At 41.6% G+C, this 16,687-nt stretch overlaps 1 long non-coding RNA gene across 1 annotated transcript; it reads left to right on the forward strand.

Moving 5' to 3' along the window:
* The first annotated feature begins 9,192 nt into the window (after window positions 1-9,192).
* Window positions 9,193-12,545, forward strand: LOC122464250. The gene is made up of 3 exons (XR_006288195.1): window positions 9,193-9,237; window positions 9,803-10,010; window positions 11,536-12,545. It is a non-coding gene; the product is annotated as an uncharacterized LOC122464250 (long non-coding RNA).
* The last annotated feature ends 4,142 nt before the right edge of the window (window positions 12,546-16,687 follow it).

The following is a 16,687-nucleotide window of genomic DNA, read 5'->3' on the forward strand; positions in this document are numbered from 1 at the left end:
GGCAGTAGAGATGCAGGCCCTATGATAAAATATATCCTGTTTGCAAATGAAGTTATAGCAAATTTAAACTAAAGTATCAGTTCCATATCAAATCTATCTGGTTGTCTTCTGAAGACTAAAATATTCTAATAGGATATGTAGATTCAAACACTAAGCCCTGCTGACATTGAAGGCAAGGGATTCCTTTGTCTTATGTCTTCTTATACAGAGGCTTCCTACTGATGATTCCACTCTTGTGTTTACTTTACTTTATTATCTCGATAATGTAACTTTTAAATTCTCTAAAGTGCACACATGATCATCCCTGTTAAATAAACCAAACACATCCAAAAAATCTGGCAGCATTTGGTTAGATGCTGCTGTTATGTATGTGCAAATCTGTTTATATTTCCAAACCTAGGCTCCAGTCCTGGAAGAAGTTCTGTGTGAGTGGACTCCTTCACCTGTGAGAAGCCCCATGGAGTTCAATGGGGCTGCATGTGGGCTATGGGATCTGAAGGCACAGAATACCTTTGCTGGATTAGTGCCCAAATCCAAGACTGTACTTTCCATTTAAAGAGGCAATGCAACTTAAATATCACTTCGCTCTAAAAATGTTTTCCCTCTTATTGTTGCACGTAATACCGAATCTACTCTGATAGAGATAAGAGAAAATAACTTTCCTCTTTTTTTTTTTTTCTGGTGATTTTAGACAGTTGTCGCACTCTGTGTATAATAGATCTGATTGAAAAATGGGGAAAAAATTGTATAGTTTGTAAAAAGGTGCCCTCTTCAACAAGCTCTAGTTCATAGTCACTTTCACTGTTTTCCCCTATACAGTCAGGTATTCTGTTTTCTCTGTTCATTTCTCTGCTCACACAATAAGGCAGAGGAGAAGAGAAATATTTAAAGAAAAATGAGATGGTAAATTGCCTGGGAGTTGTGGGAGTAGATGTAAAAACTGAAACTGCTTTTAATTCATTATCTGAAATTGGCTGGATGGCAAGTTTACAGTGTTTCCTAAATACAGTGCTACCAAACAGTTATATAGCACATATTAGAATTCCTATGTACATCACTGTTCTGGAATGATATACAATCTGTACTGCAAATTAAATGTCATCCTATGTTTAGTACTTGATTCAGTAACGTCTGACAAAAGAGACCTGGGCAGAGAGCTAAGCAGAGTGTGAATGTTGGTGATTTTCATTGTGATCCTGCTCATGCCACATGCGAATGAGGAAAGGAGAAGATGGACAGTGGAGAGGGAAGGGGTAACGCACACTGTCACTGTGATGAGAGGTGATTGTTTGGATTACAGACTCAGATGTATACTAGGTTATTGCTTTAAAGCAGGGAAGGAGAGTGCACCAATTTTACATAGCTGTCAGGTTTCAGACATTGGCTGGAGAGAGAGATTTGGAAAGGACTGAAAGAATTTTTGTTTCTTTTTTGTTTTTTGCTTTGCTGTCTTCATCCAGACCTCCTCCTCTCTTCCCTTCCTTGTCATCAAGGCCAGTGTTCTCTAATCATTACAGTCAAGGGTTCTCCCTGCTCTGCCTGATACACATTTCCTGAGTGGAGAGCTGAGCAGAGGAGAGAGGAGAGAGCAGAGTGTTCTGTTTAACACACATGTGATCAGTGTTTGGATCCCTGCTCTGCTTATATTTCAGGCACTGTGAGGAGTGCTGATGAGAGAAACAGGCTGATAAAGCACTCTGACACTGCCAGGAAAATTGGAGCCAAGGGGCTTCCCCTGTCCAGAATCTCACAAGCATGGGAATTATTTCAAGTCTCACCCACAGCACTTTCCATTGTCTGTGGCCTCCCTTCATCCTCCATTCCCTGCTTCAGAGTATCTCTCTTTTTGCCCCTACTCTTCCCCTAGCCCTCTATGCCCAGTGGGACTTCAAAATGAGTCTTGCTAGGTAGTCATTTCACTTTGTCTCCAAGCAGAATGAGCTCACCACAGGGGAAAGGAGCAGAGTCCAGTCGTCCCAACCGTGCTGTGCTGAACATACAGCTGCTGGCTCTAAGGCTGAATGAAACCTATAGAAAGCTCCACTTTGTAGTCCTGCCAGGAAGAGCATTCAGCTGGCTTGGGAGCAGCTGGGGAGAGAGAGGAAGCTGGTTGGCCTATGTGGAAACCAAAAAAAAAGGTAAGGGAGGGGGAGAAAATTCCTTTGTCAAAGGAACTCCCACTTCTGCTGGGAGGCTTGACAAGTTGTGTTCACAAGTGACAAAGCTTTTTTATACATGCTGTGAACTAGGTAGGGAGGGTTAATTAACTCCAACACTCTGTTATGGATTTTCAATTTGAATAAAGAAAAGAGAAATGATTTTTCAAACAATAGTGATATAACGAAATGAGAGTTTCTATACACAACTGCAAGAAGTAAGGGGAAATTAGCAAAGGGAGCTAGGAAGTAATACTAAATGATGGAGAGTATCACCTGGTGAGGAGCACTGACACTTGGAAGAATGCTTCTCAGAGCTGGAAGCATGATATCGATAGGTACAATCTATGCAAAAGGGGGAAGAAGTGGTGGGGTGTCAAAAGCATTTACAAAACAAGAGAAACACAACTTGATCATGAAAAATGGTGAAATGATTTAGCTTAGCATACAAGAAATGAAAAACAAAGGTGAAACCATAGTGGGTATCTGCTGAAGAACCACAGGCTGGTAGGGGAAAATCCGAGGAAAAAGGATTTCCTGAATCAAATATATCACGGAATTTGAAACCAACTACTCTGACATGTGTTGGGCAATACAGCTAAACAACGATTATTTGTCAAAGGGATTCCTAATCTGAGCAAAGCATGATTTATTAGTCCAGAAAGAAGAGAACTCATCCTGAATCCTCCTCTCACCACTGGGGAGGAACTAGCCCATGAAAGCTTATGCCCAAATAAATTTGGTAGTCTCTAAGGTGGCACAAGGACACCTCATTGTTTTTGATTGAGAGTGACGATACAAGAGAGAAGCTTGGTTATAGTGACCATGAACTATCTTAGTTCAGAATGCACAATTAAGGGAGAGGATAGTGATACTTATTTCATCACTAAAGGGTCCCAGAGCACATGGAACTCAAGGAGTTCATTGTGCCTGCTGGTGGAGGGAAAATGCCCACAGAATCCCATCAGTGTCCACTGGAAGTGGAAGAGAGGCTCCTCCATTGCTTCTCCATTATCCTCTTGAAAGTTCCTGGATGCAGGAAGAAGGCCCTGTAGTCTCCCTGAATGAGACAAGGGAGAGAGAAGAAACAAATAGGCTTATGTGGAAGTGGCACATTTCAGCTAACAAAGATAAATTGTAGACAGAGGGAGTCTCAAAGAATATATGGTCCCGATTACCGTCCAGAAATTTAGAAGAAGGCTGGATTATAAATACACAGCAATAAGAGCACAAATGAAGACAATTACATGGAAAAAGAAAAATGCAAGGGACCTAAAGTGACCCAAAGAGGATTTATGAAGCACTGCTTTGTGATTTTTTTTTTTTAAACACACCCTCTGTGAGGGTAAAAAAATAACCAAGAGTCTGTGCTGGAAATTAAGAAGGGCCTAGGAAACTAAAGTAAGTAGCTCATGCAGACCTGGTTAATGCTTGCATGGAAAAGATGAGGGCAGCTAAAAACCAGAATAAATTATTACTGCCCAAAGGGATTAAAGAGAAGAATGCATTTACAGCTCTATCAAATGGAGAAAATAAATACTAAAAATTAGGCACATGAATAAAAGAACTGGCAAAATGGTTCAACAACAGCTATATTTAATTCCTATTAATAAAAATAAGGAAAGGCGGCGTAGGCCAAATAATGACTTTGCCAATAAGTATGTTTGAGAAACAGAAATGAAGGCAATAACTGGGAGAAATTACATGTACATATATTAGCAGGTAGGCATGATTTGAATCTTAGTCTTAATTTATCTTACAAATTTTCCAAAATAAGTGCCAGTGATGTAATAAAGTTATAGTGAATTAGGCACATAGCAGAAGACTGGGAAATAATAAATGAAGTACAAAGGCAAAGACCTTGACCGGCCCACAGCCATACAATATCTGAATGTGATCTTCCCGGCTCTTACAAGATAGGGTTGGGCCTAGTCAGTTCTTGGCTGGGAGATCTAAGTGGACACTTAGCATGCTGTAGAAAGGAGTGATTTTTGTTAGGCCCAGTTTCATTTAGCACCTTTTTATTAAAGCTAGGAATAACCTTTTTTGCCTAATTAACTCACTGCCTAATTTTGGCACTCTTACTTTTTGAATAGTCCCATTAAAATAAATTGGATTACTCACAAGGTGCAGTATCACAGAATTTGATTGAGTGTGGCATAATTGGGCCCATAGCCTACACAGGTTGTCTTAAAGAGAGAGAGGATGCAGAATCAATTGATGGGGAAATAAGAAAGGAAACTAGAGAGGTTAGATATATGGACAAGAAATAAAATGAGAAGCAGTTTGGAAAAATGCAGGGTAGTACAATTTGGGGGAAGAATAATAGATTAGAGGGAGAATCCTGGAAAGTACCAATGATGATGGAGATTGAGAGGTGATAGTAGGCAGCAAATTAGATATGAGCTTCATGCAGTTTTCAGTAGCATTTACAGGGATATCGTACCATGGAGTAGGGCAATCCCAATTTGTGTCTCTGCACCACGGCTGCAGGCACACCCAGGATTCGGTGTGAAGTTCTGGCCACAACTATGCTAGAATAATGGTAATTAAATTGGAGGGAATTAATCATGGTTCCTCCTCTTAAGGGACTAGGAGATTGCATTATGCAAAAAAATGTTAACTGCACTCTAGACCTATTCAGATTTGGAGTTTTTCTTAGTCACTGCATGTATGGCAGTGTAGGGGCTTCTGTCCCATTGGTGGCTGGGAATGAGAATTCCACCCTGGTTGTGTTAAGCTGCAGCCAGCCTGCTGACCTACATCCAGTGGTGTAGTTGAGGGTAAACGTTGGCCAAAGAAGTTTAGCTACTTCTCGTTTGGGGAATATGAAGGTTAGTTTAGGTTAGTTTACCCCCCCCTTTTTTTTTTTACCATTACACCACTGCCTACATCCATGTTCCCCACACTGCTAGAGGGCAACCACCCCAGCACCTGCTTCCAGAAAGCCAAGGTGTCATGTTACGTGCAAGGTGTAGATCAGAGGAAAGAGGCAGCTGCTCATTTGGTGAAATGGCAAAGTATGCCCGTCCAGCACTGTAGCCACCCAATGTAATGGAACTACAGACATCTGATGTGCTAGCTGCTGGTGGAGCTTGGGGTGTGGGGCGGAGATCTGATTCCTCTCACTGCATCCAGCTTCTTTATATCCTCTCCTCAATTCCCATTGCTGGATCCTTTCTGTGCATTGTGGATGTGGAGGAATGCTAGTTGTTAGGAATAGCTATATGGGCAACCATCTAGGTTGAGGGTATAACTAATACTCGTGTTTCCAGTGGCTGGGTCTTTGCGTACGACAGAGACTCACACCAACCACCATCACCAACAAGGTATTTTTTTTCTTTTTCCAAGAGCAGAGATGTATGATATTCAATATGGAGGACGATGAGGGATTCCTGGAATATTTATTATGGGAGAAGGAAAGATCCTTTATTTAGAATGTGGATCTATAGCTTGATTCTAGGTAGAACTGGTAGCTCTACCTGTTATTAAGAGTGCCTGACACTTCACATTTTAAGATCCTGTTTGCAGTTGCTTATAACTTTGCAAAACTTTAACAACTTGGGCTGAAAAAATTTTCAGGACAGGTGTCTGCCTCACGCTGACACTTTTGGAAAGCTTTGGTCAAAACGGTTCAGCTGTTTGAGTATGAAGCTCAAGAAATATACTGTCATGAGCTGGATGAACCTTGCTTTGGGATTGAGATTAATAGGTGTGAACTCCTCCCCCCATTTAAGAGAAAAGGATTGTGTAAACCTACCCAGGAGCCTTTTGCTGGGTATTGGTAAGGTGGGTGTGTGTATGTGTATGGGAAGGCAGAACTTAAAACGGAGAACAGAAAAGAAACAGAGGGAGCAAGCAAAAAGTTGAATGCTGAATGCCCTCAGCCTGACCCTGGAAGAAGCCTGAGTAAGGCTGAAAAGCATGCTCTTGATGCTGTGAACAAAAGAAGCTGTTTTCTAATATTTGATTCCTTCTGTTTTCAAAGACACAGGACTTTGTACATTCTTTCTAAATAAACAAAACTGCATCAAAAAAATACCTGACTGCCACCAATTTCTACTCCCAGCTGGAACATCAGCAGTACCCCAAACTTGGACTAGCCACTTGGGTCAAAAGGGGCAAGAATATATTGATTTTTTTTTCAATATTTTATTCAGAAAGCTCTAGTGCCCGCCCCTCCTTCACTGGCTTTGGAGCAAGGACTTGGAATTTGGCAGGAGTGGTGGCCTTTACATCAGGAATGTGCCTATTAGAGCACACACCTCTCCACAACCTGGAATGAAACACAGGATTCCCGAGGCTATGGCTACACTTAAGTCAATATAACTTATGTCGCAGCTCAGGGGTGTGAGTAAGCCACTCCCCCTGAGCGACATAAATTATACTGACCTAAGCACCGGTGTGGACAGTGCTATGTCCGTGGGAGAGCTTCTCCTGCTGACATAGCTGCCGCCACTCATTCGGGGTAGATTCATTAAGTTGATGGGGATGGTCACATAAACACCACCCTATACCAGAAACCTACTGACCGCTATACTTACCTACATGTCTCCAGCTTTCATCCAGGACACACCACACGATCCATTGTCTACAGCCAAGATCTACGATACAACCGCATTTGCTCCAACCCCTCAGACAGAGACAAACACCTACAAGATCTCTGTCAAGCGTTCTTACAACTACAATACCCACCTGCTGAAGTGAAGAAAAGATTGACAGAGCCAGAAGAGTACCCAGAAGTCACCTACTATAGGACAGGCCCAACAAAGGAAATAACAGAACACCACTAGCCGTCACCTTCAGCCCCCAACTAAAACCTCTCCAACACATCATCAAGAATCTACAACCTATCCTGAGACGACCCATCACTCTCACAGATCTTGGGAGACAGGACAGTCCTTGCTTACAGACAGCCCCCCAACCTGAAGCAAATACTCACCAGCAACCACACACCACACGACAGAACCACTAACCCAGGAACCTATCCTTGCAACAAAGCCCGTTGCCAACTGTGTCCACATATCTATTCAGGGGACACCATCAAAGGGCCTAATCACATCAGCCACACTATCAGAGGCTCGTTCACCTGCACACCTACCAATGTGATATATGCCATCATGTGCCAGCAATGCCCCTCCGCCATGTACATTGGCCAAACTGGACAGTCTCTACGTAAAAGAATAAATGGACACAAATCAGATGTCAAGAATTATAACATTCAAAAACCAGTCAGAGAACACTTCAGTCTCTTTGCTCACTTGATTACAGACCGAAAAGTGGCAACTCTTCAACAAAAAAACTTCAAAACCAGACTCCAACAAGAGACTGCTGAATTGGAATTAATTTGCAAACTGGATAAAATTAACTTTAGTCTTGAATAAAGACTGGGAGTGGATGGGTCATTACACAAAGTAAAACTATTTCCCCATGTTTATTAGCTCCCCACCCCACCCCCCACTGTTCCTCACATGTTCTTGTGAACTGCTGGAAATGGCCCACCTTGATTATCACTACAAAAGGTTTCCCTTCTTCTCCCCTCCTCCCCTCTCCTGCTGGTAATAGCTCACCTTACCTGATCACTCTCATTACAGTGTGTAGGGTAACACCCATTGTTTCATGTTCTCTGTGTATATAAATCTCCCCACTGTATTTTCCACTGAATGCATCCGATGAAGTGAGCTGTAGCTCATAAAAGCTGATGCTCAAATAAATTTGTTGGTCTCTAAGGTGCCACAAGTCCTCCTTTTCTTTTTTTCGTTTAGAGTGGTAACACTAGAGAACTTACAGCAGCGCAGCTGCATCAGTGCAACTGGGCTGCTGTAAACTCTCTAGTGTAGACATAGCCTGAGTCCAGCCTTTCCGCTGTTGGCGAAGGTCTGTGAAATCTACTGGCAAAGCATATCCTCTTCTCCCTCTAGTATTGATCCACATATAGGATGATAACCCGCTATTGCTATCAGTTACTTCATTAGCTCAACTAGCAGAGGTCTGTGTGAATCTAAAGGTTCCAACTCTGCTCATGACCCATGTGGGTGGCATGATCTTTCTTTTTTTTCAAAATGTCTAGGATATTACATACACAAACCATAGCCTTAATTCTGGGATTTTCTAACTTTGGAGTCCTTGACTTTGCAACCTTAAGGTTTTTTTCCATGTAGTTTTTTTCCCCTGCATAACAGAATATAAAGCAGAAGAGGTTTGTACTATTGCACAGAACTGACAATAGGGTTGATGTCTGTGGTGCTGGGTGGCACAGAAATGAAGTATAGCCAGAAATCCATTAATTCAAGATTGAGACTGACCCTATGTGGTAGCACCATGCAGTGAAATCTGAATTCATCAATCTTCAAGTTAAAGAACCTGGCAGAGGCTGGGCCTAATTCTTCACTGCCTTTATGTTGTCACTTAGTGTTAAGATATAGATATTCTATATATAGATATTAGGTAGTTATAGAGGTATAAAAGAAAGAATCAAAATCACTGTCTGCCGGTGTAAGGGCCTTCTCTTACTGTGACAGTCTGAGGCCCTGTGCTTAGGCTAAGATCTTTGGCTAAGCAGCAGAGGCAGCCATAAGCTGGGAACGGTCACATTGAAATCAGGTGCTATTGAGCTGTTTGGAATACAATCCTGTCCTGATAATGCCTATAGCCTCCAGAGAAAGGGAAGTGCCTAGAAGATGTAAAAGGAAACTTTTACTTGAACTCATTTATCAATAGCTGGGATGTGAAATCCTCATTTCTTTGTTGTTCTATCACTGTAGTCCCCATTTCCCTATTGTTTCTCTGTATAATCTCTGTCTGGTTCTGTGATTGTTTCTGTCTGCTGTATAATTAATTTTGCTGGGTGTAAACTAATTAAGGTGGTGGGATATAATTGGTTAAATAATCATGTTACAATATGTTAGGATTGGTTAGTTAAATTTCAGTAAAATGATTGGTTAAGGTATAGCTAAGCAGAACTCAAGTTTTACTATATAGGCTGCAGTCAATCAGGAAGTTGGGGGGAGGGAAATGGGAATAGGGGTGGGGAAATTGGAATCATGTTTAGCTAAGGGCAGGAATGGGAACAGGGACACAGGTAAGGCTCTGTGGTGGTAGAGCTGGGAAGGCAGATACTAAGGAAGGAAACTGGAATCATGCTTGCTGGAAGTTCACCCCAATAAACATCGAATTGCACCTTTGGACTTCGGGTATTGTTGCTCTCTGTTCATGCAAGAAGGACCAGGGAAGTAAGTGGGTGAAGGAATAAGCCCCCTAACACTTAGGCCCAGATCTTCAAAGGTAGATGCTTAGGTCCCATTATTTCAATGGGAGTTAAGTGCCTAAAAACCTTTGAGCATCTGGCCAGACACAATCAGAAATATGGCACTGGATTGGGTAGAAATGATTGCACAAGGGTCAAGGCAATGAGGAACTGAGTCTCAGTAAAGAGGTCCCCCCCCCATGTATTTACACAATGAAGTCCTGTCTCTTCCCTTTAGCAATGGACACAGCGAGATGGTATGGAACTGAGGGGGAAATGTTAATGCAAGAACAGTAAAGAATCTGTCTGGCTGAACACTTGGTGTTATCTAAGTAATAATGAGTGCTGCATCTGTAGGAAGTTTGTGTTACTCAGTCTTAACTTTTACATCCCTATACAGGCCTTGGCAGAGATGCACTGGGCTTGTGGGAGGATGGAAGGTAAGAAAATATGAACATCTGAAAGAAAAACCAGAAGTCTAATTGCATAGGCTCGGATGATTATGCTCCCACCATTTCTGAAATGGGAAAGACAAAACAAGGAGACAGACAAGATACTGTAATGGGTGAATGACCAGGGTGCAGTAGGCTTCACTAAAGCCACCACAGGTGTGTGCCTTATGTTAATCAGGGGGGCAGATGCACAGAACTAAGGGGAACTGATGGGAAGGTGGGGGATAAGGCAATTTGAACACACAAGGCTATAGCTCAAATAAAGACGCATTTAAATTTCCCTGGCTTGTGCTACAGCTTCTGCATGTGTGTGGGGGCTCTTGTAATAACTATTGCTATTTGTTTCAGAATAGCAGCTGTGTTAGTCTGTACCCACAAAAAGAAAAGGAGGACTTGTGGCACCTTAGAGACTAACAAATTTATTAGGGCATAAGCTTTCGTGGGCTACGGCCACTTCACTGGATGCATAGAATGGAACATATAGTAAGATATATACACATACAGATAAGTTGGAAATTACCATACAAACTGTGAGAGGCTAATTAGTTAAGCAAAAAGAAAAGGAGTACTAGTGGCACCTTAGAGACTAACCAATTTATTTGAGCATAAGCTTTCATGAGTTACAACTCACTTGCTGTTCTTATTCCTATTTGTGGAATTATTGGGGAAGTGATAGATCCTCATCTCTCTACTCTAAAAGCCAGATTCTGCCCTCTTCCGATTGCACCCTGTCTTCTTTCTTGGAGGCACCATGCTCCAAATGGGCTGGGGAGACTAAGCTGCCCCCCCTCAGGTATAAGTAGGAGCATATCCAGCCTCTGCAAGCTCCAGGGAGCATTCTGAATGCCTCAGTGTTCTCCTTGAAGTATAGCTATGCACTACCCCTGATTACATGCCTTGTCTATACAACTGCACAGCCCTGAGACAGGCCTAGAAACCTCCATTGATTTGGGATGAAAAATATCCCAGACCTTTCTCATCTTTCAAAAGCATTCATTTGCAATAGCGATTTACCCAGTGTTTGTTGCATACATACGATCATGCTAACACGTTCTAGCCTTTCACATGCTGTGATAACGAGCTGAGGTATAAATGTATAGCACATGTATACTACAGGGACTGTGCAAATTAAAACTAATTCCAGGGGGAGACCGGGAGTGTACCAAAAAGGAAGAAATGAAGAACGGGCAGAGGGAGTGATATAGCACCAATACAAAAAATAATCCAAGCCATTTTTATAGATCAGCCAGTACATTTACAGCTACTGCTGAAAGATGAGTTATTGAATGATACCTATTTTTACTCTGGCCATGGATCTCAGAAAAGCATGCAACTACAATTATCTTCACCCAAGCGGTGAACATGTGGACAGTTATCAAATTTAAAGTGTTTATGAATTGATTTTTGCCTCCTTAAGTTCAGCTCAGCTACCCTTGTAGCATACAAAGTGCTATAACCAGGCTGACAGATTACATTGAGGTTACATTTTACATTTGGAATTCCACATGCAGCATTCAATCTGAAAAGATGATTTATAGAAATCTGGGCGGGGAAGAAGATTTATAGAAAATGTGATATTCTCTTATGTAAATATAGTTCTAAAGATTTTGTTACCTAATACAAAGCCTTGGTTATTGTGCAGAAAAGTCTAGGTATGCTTCTCGTTTGTCTTTATCCTCAGTATACATTCTGAAGATAATCAGTGCACCATTTTCAGACCAGGCCAAATCTTGTGGTCCTTCCTCCATTTTAACTCTGGACACTCCTATTGAAGACACCGGAGATTTGTCTGAGTACAGACCTCCAGGATTTTTTTTTTTTTTTTTTTTGTAAAATGGTCCACAATGGTGTCTTTACACCATCCTCTAAAGAATTCTGTGTTGGCCAGCATCAGTGACAGAATGCATCGCTAGATGGACTTGTGGCCTAATGCAAGGCCTTCGTTCCTGGTATTTGACCTGCTGTACCTCATTATTTTGATTTTTTTTTTAGGTGAATGAGCCATCTTCCTGGCCCTTGTATCTGAACTTGTTTGCCTGCGTAGGCTTCATTATGTCGCTGAAAGGGCTGAGGTATTTGCCATTTGGCATTTGCTTGGCAGTACTGTTTCAGTTGGGAGGATTGACATCCTGCAGAATCTGGTTCAGTAAATAAAATGTAAGCTGGTTTAGCAAGTAGGGGTAAAATGTGGGGATGTAATAAACTGGTCCCACATAACAAACATAGGGCTAAATCCTGAAATTCTTATGCAAACATGAATTAGTAATAACCATAGTACTTGGCATTTCTGTATGTTCAAAGCACAGTAAATGCATGAACCAACTAATCTTTTCGAGGCCCCAGTGAACAAGGTGGGCAAATCATTCCCATTTTATAGTTGGGAAAAGTAAGACAGAAGGTGAAGTGGCTTCTTCAATGGCACAGTAATTCAATATCTGAACCAGACTAAAGAACAAATGAGCAGCTGGCTACCAACCCTGTGCTTATTCCCTAGGGGAATATTTTACTTTTCAAAAAGCCGCCTCATTTGTTGGCACTCAGGAGCTGTGTCTCCAAAGAGAAGGACTCACTCTAACAGTGAGTCAAAACACCTGCTAGAAAGCAAAACTTCAAAAGAACCATTCAGACATGAAGCCATAATCTGCATACGTTTTCCCTGATGGTCTTTCACTACTGCAAGCCACTGGCTAATAAAAGAGGGGTGGAAAATACTTTTTGACTGGCCAACATTTTTTTTGTCTCGCTAATAGAAGAAAGAACGTTTACTAAAGATACCCATGATACCATGTGTTTCACCAGAAGTTCTGACCAATATCTGCTTTGTCAAAAAACAGGGACTGCTATTTCCTCGATTGTCAGGAGCGTGTCAAGCTAACGATTGGGCTCTGCAGTCAGACATTCAATTATTTGATTCCTGATGTATTGCAAGCTTGTTCATACACTGATCTTCCTTCATCCTCCCTCTTGACAAAAAGAAAAGGAGGACTTGTGGCACCCTAGAGACTAACCAATATATCTGAGCATAAGCTTTCGTGAGCTACAGCTCACTTCATCAGATGCATCTGACGAAGTGAGCTGTAGGTCACAAAAGCTTATGCTCAAATAAATTGGTTAGTCTCTAAGGTGCCACAAGTCCTCCTTTTCTTTTTGCGGATACAGACTAACACGGCTGCTACTCTGAAACCTCTTGACAGAGCACTTCATACCAAAGTTAGAATGAAGCAACTGAATATTTTCAGGTTGGATATGACAGTTATTTGCAGAATTATTTTAAAAGTTATTCTCAGTTGGTCTCCCTTTCCCATCCCCCTAATAGACTGTATATTGAACAATAGTGGACTTATAAATCCCTACTGGATTGCTTCTCACTGCAGGGGTGAGTCTGCTTGAGTTGTCACTTTTAGTTTGCATAACGAAAAGAGCCATGTTTTTATTTCAACAAGTTTCACCCTGTTTGGAGTTTAGAGGTTGCTGAAATAAGTTGAATGAGATTCTCTGACAGTGGAAAGAGTGCCAATTTCTCCCTTCTGTTTTGGGAAATGCCATTCATCGGAGAAAACAACTCTCTGTCTGTTGGTTTGAGAATCCAGCCGCTTGTCATGCTAGACCATGTGGCGCTTGCATCTGAGTCCAGCTGTACAGCCAGGATCATTGCCCTAAGGACTCAGCACAAAAACACTTTGATCCCTTGCAGTGACAAGGTCTTTGCTAACAAGCTTCTAGACATTTGAGATGGTATGTCACCACCCTTGCTAAACTAGCCCAGAAGAATGAAACAGAAGAATCTCTAGAGGCCTTTAATAACATCAAATGGAAAGGATACAAGTAAAACATCCAGGTGAGACTCCTCTTTAAAAAGCCTTAGCATCAAGTACGTGTGTGTGTGTGTGTGTGTGAGAATGAGGCTTTTCTTCTCTTCCTCCTGCTCCTCCTTTAGAGATGAAAAGAGCGATTGGGAGTGATGGATTGTGAATGATGAGCACAAATAATTTAACATACTTCAACTATTGGGTTAGGGTCAGAGTGAGACAAGCTGTCTAAAAGGATCGGAAAAGTCCTAACCTATTTTATGTTAAGTGGTTCAAATTTACAAATTGCCCCTCTCAGTGATAGATTAGTGGAAATGTTCCACACTGTAAATAGAAACTGAGACGCAACTCCCATGGACAATGGTAGGAGTAATACACTTAATTCCATTAGCACAGCACTTAAATGCTTCAACCCTGTCAGATCTGAACAAAGTATCTGGTATGTATATGAATTGCACACCTTCAGGACAGCCACGACTTTGGATGCTGTTTCAAAAGAATTCCCTACCTGTGTGTTCAGATAATAGTGAAGAAATAAAGTAATTACATGCAAGGATTAAACACTCAGGCTGGTAAGTAATTTATAATTTATTTCACTAGACACCTGAAATGTGTGTGTGTGTGTGTGTGTGTTTAAATAAACTAAATATATTTCCTGACAGGCAGAAGAGAGGATTAGCTTGATTATCAACAGGAAAGCATGTGAGAAGGATTATCATGTGAATGATTTTAACAGCAGAAAATGCAAATGAGGGGGGAAGAGTTAAGAGTCATTGCCTTAGCTAAAGGAAGAGTCTTAATTCAAAAATTGGTCTACAAAATATTTACTGTCTACTGTTTTCACAGGATCTTTTTCCTGAGACAAAATCATTTGCAAATTTTTCTTTCTCCTCATCTTATCTCACAGAACAAATGTTTTTGTGGGGAAAATGATGATTCATATTAAGACTGATCCTGCACCTCAATGACTTTAATGGAGCTTTGCATTGACTTCAAAGGGGGTATAATCTAGCTCTATACTTTCAAATAAAAGTGGAGAAGGGCCCCAACCCACCAAAGCATTTAAGCCTGGGTTTTAATGCTAAGACTCTGAGTTAGGCTATGTCTTCACTGCAAAAAAGGCATCTTGCTGTAAAGATAGCTGTCCTGATGTAAAATCCTAGTGGAGACAAAGTGCAAGGAGTTCTTACTGCAATATAGCTAATCAAGATCAACCCTATACCTCCCATCAGGGGTTTACCTCATTTAACTATGTGGCTGTAATCAACACCTGTGCCTTGCCTCCACCAGGATTTTACACCGACGTCTATCTCAGTTAGGGTGACCAGATGTCCCGATTCTTATAGGGACAGTCCCGATTTTGGGGTCTTTTTCTTATATTGGCTCCTATTACTCACACCTCCTCCACCCCATCCCGATTTTTCACATTAGCTGTCTGGTCACCCTAATCTCAGTGTAAAAAATGCGCTTTTTTTTTTTCTTTCCAGTGAATTCAAAGCCTTGGTCCTGTCAATGTCAATGGAGTTATTCATGTCCTTAAAGTAAGCACACGCTTAGGTGCTTCACTTTCCTTCAGCTCCTAGGTGAGCATCCCTGCAAAGAACAGTAGGAAAAAAAAAACTAAGGCGTGTTTCCTCATGTTTTGCCATTTTGGTAGTGATTTGGGAACTTGACACATGACTGTGGAATCATTCTTGTTGTAGTGAACAAAGAGGACATATTTTCACCTTACATATACAGGCCTCTCTGTTCTCATCAAAACTCCTCCTTTGGTTCCTGTTACCATGCCTCTGTGTGTTTTTCACTTTGCTTTTCAAACTTGGTAGTTTGTTAGAATCATGGCTGAAATATGCTGGAAAGCTCAAATAGCCTGTATTTGTTAATAAACTGAGCCTCGAGTAATGTTTTCATGGCAAAACTCTCAGCTGTCCCCTCTCCTGATGGAAACTCTTGTGGCAGTGAATGCAAATAGCTCAGTAAGTGGTTTTGGGGTAAATGTAAAAACTCTCCCACACTGCCAAGGGGGGAATTCTCAGGAGCATTTCGCAGTGTCAGTCTCCACAAACATCATGGAGTGCCTGGTGGCAGCTGGACTGGCACTGCCTGAATATTTCTCCTCTTCTCTGTATAGTGCTTTGACAGGTTAGGGGTTTTTTTGGTTGTTGTTGTTGTTAGTGGCAGCATTTTCAGGGTTTGTTTGTGCTAGGTAGGTAGCAGCCCCTCCCACCCCCATGGTGTCAGTCAATCTCCAATGCATTCGTGAGGCTAACATCTTTCTGTCTGCGAGGACTCAAGGTTTACCTAGACTAGAATCCAGACTAAGATCCAGGTTTACCACTCTGTTTCCCCCTATTTATTATACAGCAATAAAATATGTATCAATGTTGCATTGAGACCCTGGAGGCATTCCATCATTGCCAACATTCGTTTATCATTATCAAATGGCGGCACCAGGTACTGAACTCCAAGGTGGCTCCAACTAACCTGAATTAAAGCTAGGATGGGAACAATTCCAGATGGATTTGTCATATCATTAGGCTGTCTGATGATCAGATGCTCTTTTATAGTCAACTAAGACTATAGACTACAAATATGCACCCAAACAAAACACAGTGCATGTTTTAAAATAACTCTAGAGGACAGTTTCCAGTATTCCATCATGACCCTGGGAACAAGTTGTAAATAGCAGAGGAAAAGGGAGGTACAGTTTAAAGTTGCAATGGGGGAGGTTTAGATTGGATATTAGGAAAAACTTTTTCACTAAGAGGGTGGTGAAACACTGGAATGCGTTACCTAGGGAGGTGGTAGAATCTCCTTCCTTACAGGTTTTTAAGGTCAGGCTTGACAAAGCCCTGGCTGGGATGATTTAACTGGGACTTGGTCCTGCTTTGAGCAGGGGGTTGGACTAGATGACCTTCTGGGGTCCCTTCCAACCCTGATATTCTATGATTCTATGATTCTATGATTCTAAAGAACACTGCATTTTATATTCCTGCAGAAAATGATAGAAGCAGCACACCCATT

This window comes from Chelonia mydas, chromosome 2 (assembly GCF_015237465.2).
Source record: "Chelonia mydas isolate rCheMyd1 chromosome 2, rCheMyd1.pri.v2, whole genome shotgun sequence".
NCBI classification, from domain to species: Eukaryota; Metazoa; Chordata; order Testudines; family Cheloniidae; genus Chelonia; species Chelonia mydas.